Source organism: Procambarus clarkii, chromosome 59, assembly GCF_040958095.1.
Source record: "Procambarus clarkii isolate CNS0578487 chromosome 59, FALCON_Pclarkii_2.0, whole genome shotgun sequence".
NCBI classification, from domain to species: domain Eukaryota; kingdom Metazoa; phylum Arthropoda; class Malacostraca; order Decapoda; family Cambaridae; genus Procambarus; species Procambarus clarkii.
Window position 1 is genome coordinate 25,184,910 of NC_091208.1, and position 6,402 is coordinate 25,191,311.

General features: G+C 49.2%; 1 pseudogene; it reads left to right on the forward strand.

The window, feature by feature from the left end:
• Positions 1-975: 975 nt before the first annotated feature.
• LOC123768353 (U1 spliceosomal RNA) lies at positions 976-1,121 on the forward strand (annotated as a pseudogene).
• The last annotated feature ends 5,281 nt before the right edge of the window (positions 1,122-6,402 follow it).

The window sequence follows — 6,402 nt, forward strand, 5'->3', positions numbered from 1 at the left end:
CAACCAGCTCCACATGGTTGACGTCCGTAGGGCAAGGCCTCGGATTCCATAATGGTGGAGTTTAAGTAGGAGGTAGTTGTGATTAACAAACAGTATCAAAGGCTTTTCTCAGGTCAACGAAGAGTCCAATCGGAAACTCATTTTTGTCAAGGGGCTGACTATCTCGAATTTTGACACTGTCAAAAAAAAAACTGACGGGCTGAGTATGTCGAATTTTACGAGGTAGGAGTAGAGCTGTTTGTAGATAATTTTTTCAAATATTTTTGATAGTATTGGTAGGTTTGATATTGGTCTATAGTTGTTTATGTCTGCCGGATTGCCTCCTTTATGAACTGGCGTTACTCTTGCTTTTATGAGGATATCAGTTAAGGTATGACACTCTAGGAATTTGATGAACAGCAGAGCTATGGGTGGCGCAAGGGCATGGGAGGCGCTCTTGTATACAATGGATGGGATTTCACTGATGTTCCCAGCTTTGGTTTTAGTGAGTGTATGATGGACACAACATCTGTCGGCCTGACTGGTGAAAGGAGAAGAGAGTTTGGATAGCTCACTGAGAGATGTGTTGATATGTGTCTGAGTCTGCGGGATTTTTCTGGCAAGGTTAGCACCAACCAACGAAAAGAAGCTATTAAATTCATTTGCCATTTACAAATCAGTTGCAGGTGTATAGCCATCCTTTGAGTGTTTTATCTGGTTATGCGAGTGGTGTTTTGTTCATAGGATGTTAGAGATGTGCTTTTCATGTCGCATTTTGCTTCTTTGAATCTATTCTCATGATAGGAAAGTTTTGCTTCTCTTATGATACTGGTAAGCATTGATGAGTACCTTTTAACAACTTCCTTTGTAACTAGGCCAATCCCAAGTATCTTTTCATATTCACGTTTCTTGTTGATTGCTTTGAATATGCCACTTGTGAGTCAAGGATTATTTATACTTTTGTCAGTTACTTGCTTGGCATACTTATGTCTTAGCATACTTACCTGGCACAGAAGACAAGGTAACCACGAAGGCGAGGCTCGCCACTACACTCCGGTGGCTCTGACCATTGTGATTAACCCAAAGGTGGTTAACTCGGGTGTGATTTTTTTAGCGGGGGACTGCGTTCGCGCTGTACCCCTTTGTACTTGCCATGTGTTGGTCATATCGGTAAATGACACAACAGCTATTCTACTCCCATTTGCTTCATTAGCTAATGTTCAAACCTCCCGCAAGGTCCTTCAGTCACAAATATGCACATATTTGGTGTGGATTGATGTTTTAAACATTATACCCATTAAAAATGTACAATTCAGTACTTCATGTGTAAAAATTTTGATGTGTTACTGACGGGAGCCGTCCCAAATTCGCGTTCACAATGTTAGCGACGATTTTTTTTTTTTTTTTTTTTTTTTTTTTTTTACATGCAGAGCATGCAAATTAAATACAATAAAAATACAGAATACATAAAGGAAAACAATAGACCACCGGCCAGAAGGGCCGACAGCATAGCACAACAAAACAGCGTAGCACAAAAAAACACATACACAAGAAAAACATGAAAAATACAGCATATTTCAAAGCACAAAACCGAATACAATGGCAATCCAGCAATCACAGTACAAAACAACACCTCCAGAAAAACAAAACATACAACAAGAGGCATAGCAGGAAACAGAACAGTGCAAACACAAGACTGTCCAAACACGTACAACAGGTAAAGCAACATAAAATCAATACATTAATAAAAAAACACACACCAAGCCATCCGCCCCTTAACAAAGGCGAGGCCAAAATAAATAATTACAATAAACACGCACACCTGAAAACAAATTCAGGCATAAACACAACAACAAGCCTGAAGGACCAAGAATGCAACAACAAAGTTCATCAAGAAACAAACAAATCAATACACAACCATACAAAGTCACTAAACACCGGCCTGAAGGGCCGACATCAAAAACACAAGAAAACAAAAGAAAAATACAACAAAACATCACAACACCACACCAAACACACAGCAAGCACACAGACTACGAAAAGATCTCATACTTGTCCGGCCACTCTTCCGCCGGGAAGCGAATACAGTACGCTTCCCAAAGTAACATAATGTCCTCCGAAACATGGTCACTATTGAGCGTACGAGGATCGGGCATTAACTCTGGCACACCCACAATAAAACACTTAGCCCGACGAATCCAGATGGTAGAAGGGCACCACGGATCAGGACGCACACGGTCAACAATTTCAAAATTCAACAGATGGTCAGCATCAATCTCCACTCCGGAGGCCAAGATGAGAGGGAGAGGCACCTTCCCATGAGGCCGGGCAACGGGCAGTACACTGGGAGCCTCCTCAGCTGCCTCACAGGGCCCCTCGGCAACCACTGAACATTGTACCTGCTGGGACCCCCCACGCTTGGCATCCTTTTTCAGCACCAGCTTGATGCCTCGGCTCGCACCAGGATCCACACCATCCACGCCTGTAGGAGCAACCACCTCCCATTGCGGAGAACCTTCTGCAGGAGGAAGAACAGGAGGTAAATTAGACGCACAACCCTCGTCAACAGCAGACACATGGACATCAGCCACCACCAGCGTCGTAGAGCACGAATCACCCGGAATCGCCACACCATCTCCCGAAGCACCACCCGCGTCGTAGTCCTCCATATCAGCCCAAGCAGTAGAAGAGCGCCTAGAATGCTTGGGCACTGGCCGCACAACCTCACAGCCGGAGGCGGACCCAGAACCACGGCCCTCACGAACCGGGCGAACCAACGCCCGTCGCAGTACTGCAGCAGCCTCAACCACATGGGGAACCGGGCCGCACACAACAGGATGCTCCGCAGCCCCCCCAACACCCAGCACAGCCGTAACACCTGGCGAGGGTGCAGGACCAGGCGCAGCAGCAGGAGTCGAGGAAGACGCAGACGCACTCGGCTGAGGGACAACAAGCACCGGGGGCATGTCGGGTGACGCAGGAGGGGCCGCATCAGCAGCGACTGGGACCTGCTCCACTTCATCCCCGGAATCCACGCCCTGAGGGAGCGGCGGGAAATTATCCTCCCGGAATAAGTTAACGGGTGCAGCAGGGGTCTCAGAGCACCCGGCAGCCTGATGCTCCAACTGGCCACACCGGAAACAAGTACGGGGCTGCCGGGCATAGTACACCCGAACGTAGTAGCCCAGCAGCCGGACAGAAGATGGGATATCCGACCGCAGGCGCATACCTAATGTACGGACGTTCGTCTACTTCCCAGCATACTTCCCCGAGGACAGCTTGTTCACCCGCACACTGATGACTACACCATACCTCCCGAAGAAGCGCCGGAGAAGGTCTTCAGGGAACTCCAGGGGCGCACCGTGCACACTGACATATGTCAGGGCACCACTTCGGTCCGAGATCGTAACAGAGCCGGCGCCATCCGGCAACTGCAATGAACGCCCCTCGTTCCGCCGGAGGAAGTCCCGATACTCCTCCTCCCCCACGAACTTGACAATCACCCGGTGGGCTGTAACAAGCTCAACGCCATACACAGCTTCCACCGGGACACGAAGCATGTCACACATAACTAACTCAATGGCCGGATAACCAGCCTTACACGAGAATTCCATGCCCACGGAATTTACCCGCAACACAGGAGGAATGGCCAGGTCCCCCATGTCAAAACTGCCACGTCAGCACGCAGCCAGGCAGGCAACAACACTGGACAGGGAGGGTAAGAGACCCCCACACCCCCTGCCGGCGAAAACTGCAACCTCCCCAAACTGCCGGAGTGTTCAGACGACACGTCTTCACCCTACGGCTGCTCAGGTGGAACTCCATTTAGCGACGAATTTTTTTTTTTTTTTTTTATTTTTACATGCAAGCATGCGTATAATGTACAATAAAAACAGAACAAATATAACATAGAACAAAAGTACAAAGCACACACATGAACAATGACAAAGGAACAAATCAAGAGAAGACCAGCCAGAAGGGCTGACCACAAAACAAAAATGCATATACAAACATAACACAAATATAAACACAGCGTAATACAAACATAAGGGAAACAGAGAGGCGAGAAACATACAAAACAAGTCTGCTAACACCTCACACACATAATGCACACATAACAAAGAGCACACCCCAACAGCCTGAAGGGCACACAAGATGACAAACAAGCGCACACGACATCAGACCGCTGCCGAGGAAACGGGTAACGAGGAAGGGGCCACAGAACATCCAGAGCGAGCATCCTTTCTCAACATCACTACCAGGCAACCCCGCTCACCACCAACTACAGCAGGGGGAACCACCGCCCACGAAGAACCGGAGCCATCCGACGCAGGCAACGTACCTGAAGCAGGACCCTCGGACACCGGACCATAAGTTGAGGCCGAAACGCCGGCACCGGCATCATCAGGCAAGTGTACCTCCGCCACCACCGTAGTGTGCACCACATCCGGAGCCACTCCACCGTCAACGGAAGGACGACACTCGTCGAATTCGCCAACATCAGCCCACGCAGAAGAACGCCGGGAACGCTTAGGCTCGGGCCGCACATCATCAGACCCGGAGGCAGACTCAGCGACCCGCGCAGCACCAACCGAGCAAACCGACGCACGCCGCAGCACGGCAGCCTCCTCAACCACACGGGACACCAGGCCAGGCACAGGAGGGAATGCCTGAACCACCTCAGCTCCCAGCACAGCCGGAACAGACGGCGAGGGCGCAGGGACCGGGACAGACACAGCAGAGGAAAAACTGGAAGACGAGGGGTCTGAGCAAACGGCAGGCGGAAGAGGCTCAGGGACACCAGCAGGAGCACTAGGCGAGGACCCAACCTCCGGAGGAGATGCGGCAACAACAGGGGGCGCAACAGGCGGAGCAACAGCTGCTACAGAGGGCACCTCCTCAGCCGAAGAGACGTCCATACCCACCGAATCATCCCCCACAGGAAGGGGCGGAAAATCCTCCTCACTGAAGAGATTCACTGGTGCAACAGCAGGCGCAGAACAGTCAGCAGCCTGATGGCCCAAAAGACCACAACGATAACACGTCCGCGGCTGACGGGCGTAAAACACCCGAACGTTGTACCCCATAAGGCGCACAGAGGACGGAATATCCGCCCGGAGTCTCATGCCCAGGGTGCGAATGTTACACCTCACACCCTTAAGAGGACTAGAAGACACCACGTTCACTCTCACACTAACAACTGCGCCAAACCGGCCAAAATACCGCCGTAGCAGAGCCCTCTGGAAACTCCAAGGGAGCCCCATGCACACTGATGTAAGTAAGTGCACCACTTCTATCCGAGAGGGTGACAGTGCCCGCACCATCCGGCAGGGGCAGAGTCCGCCCCTCGTATCGCCGGAGAAAATCGCGATACGCCACCTCCTCTGCAAACTTCACAATTGCCCTACGGGCCGTTACCAACTCGACCCCATAAATCGCAAACACAGGGACAGAGAGCATTTCACAAGCCAGGGCAATCTCCGGGTAACCAGCCCGCACAGAGAACTCTAGTCCCACAGACTTAGCCCGAACGACAGGGGGTAGAGGGACCCCCATCGTAACGCCACGTCAGCACAGGCGAGCAGAGACACACCCGCCCCCAACCAGCCGAAACGGGCAAACAACACCAACTCTTTAGCGACGAATTGGAAGCCTGTAACTATGCTTATATGCAAGTTTCACTTTGCTAATGATTAACCTTTGTCCCCAGGATGCGAGTCAATTGCTCTACATGATCATGATGATGATCAATTGCGCTACATAGGTGATCATGTAGTTAATTGCGTCTGCGAAATACAATGACAAGAAGGACAGACGACTCTAGGGGGGGGGAGTCATTACTCATATGGAAGAAAGTACTTGCAGCAGTGACGAGCGAGCATTAGTTTGCCTGCCTCCCTTTCCAGCTTCTGGCCAGGTAAAGCAATAAATTTTTAATTCAAAAGGTTTCCTCGTCCTATTTCGTTCAGAAGCTGATTACGAAATTCGCCTCGACAATCTTAATTTGTGTTTTGTTGTCCATTCCACTACATTGCCTTGCCTCTTTGTTCACTATCTTGTTATAAATATCCTGTATTTATAACACGATATGTGTGAAATATCTTGTACTTTGTTATCAGGTGAGAGAGGAGAGGAAAAAAGGCTTACAGGGGGCACAAAAGGACTTATCCGACTTCAACGGGGATTATTACATTAACAATTTCATCTATCCTTCACACCTTATAATTACAGTGTCAGCTAGTTACTGACAGCTACGTCAGCTACGTTTCTGCCCGAAACGCTGCGCGTACTAGTGGCTTTACAAGATTGTAATTACTATAATATGTATCCTCACAATCCCTATGTACCTTCTTGTATATAAGTAAATAAATAAATAAATAAATAAATATTTATTTATTTATTTAAGTTATAGAAAATGTTCTA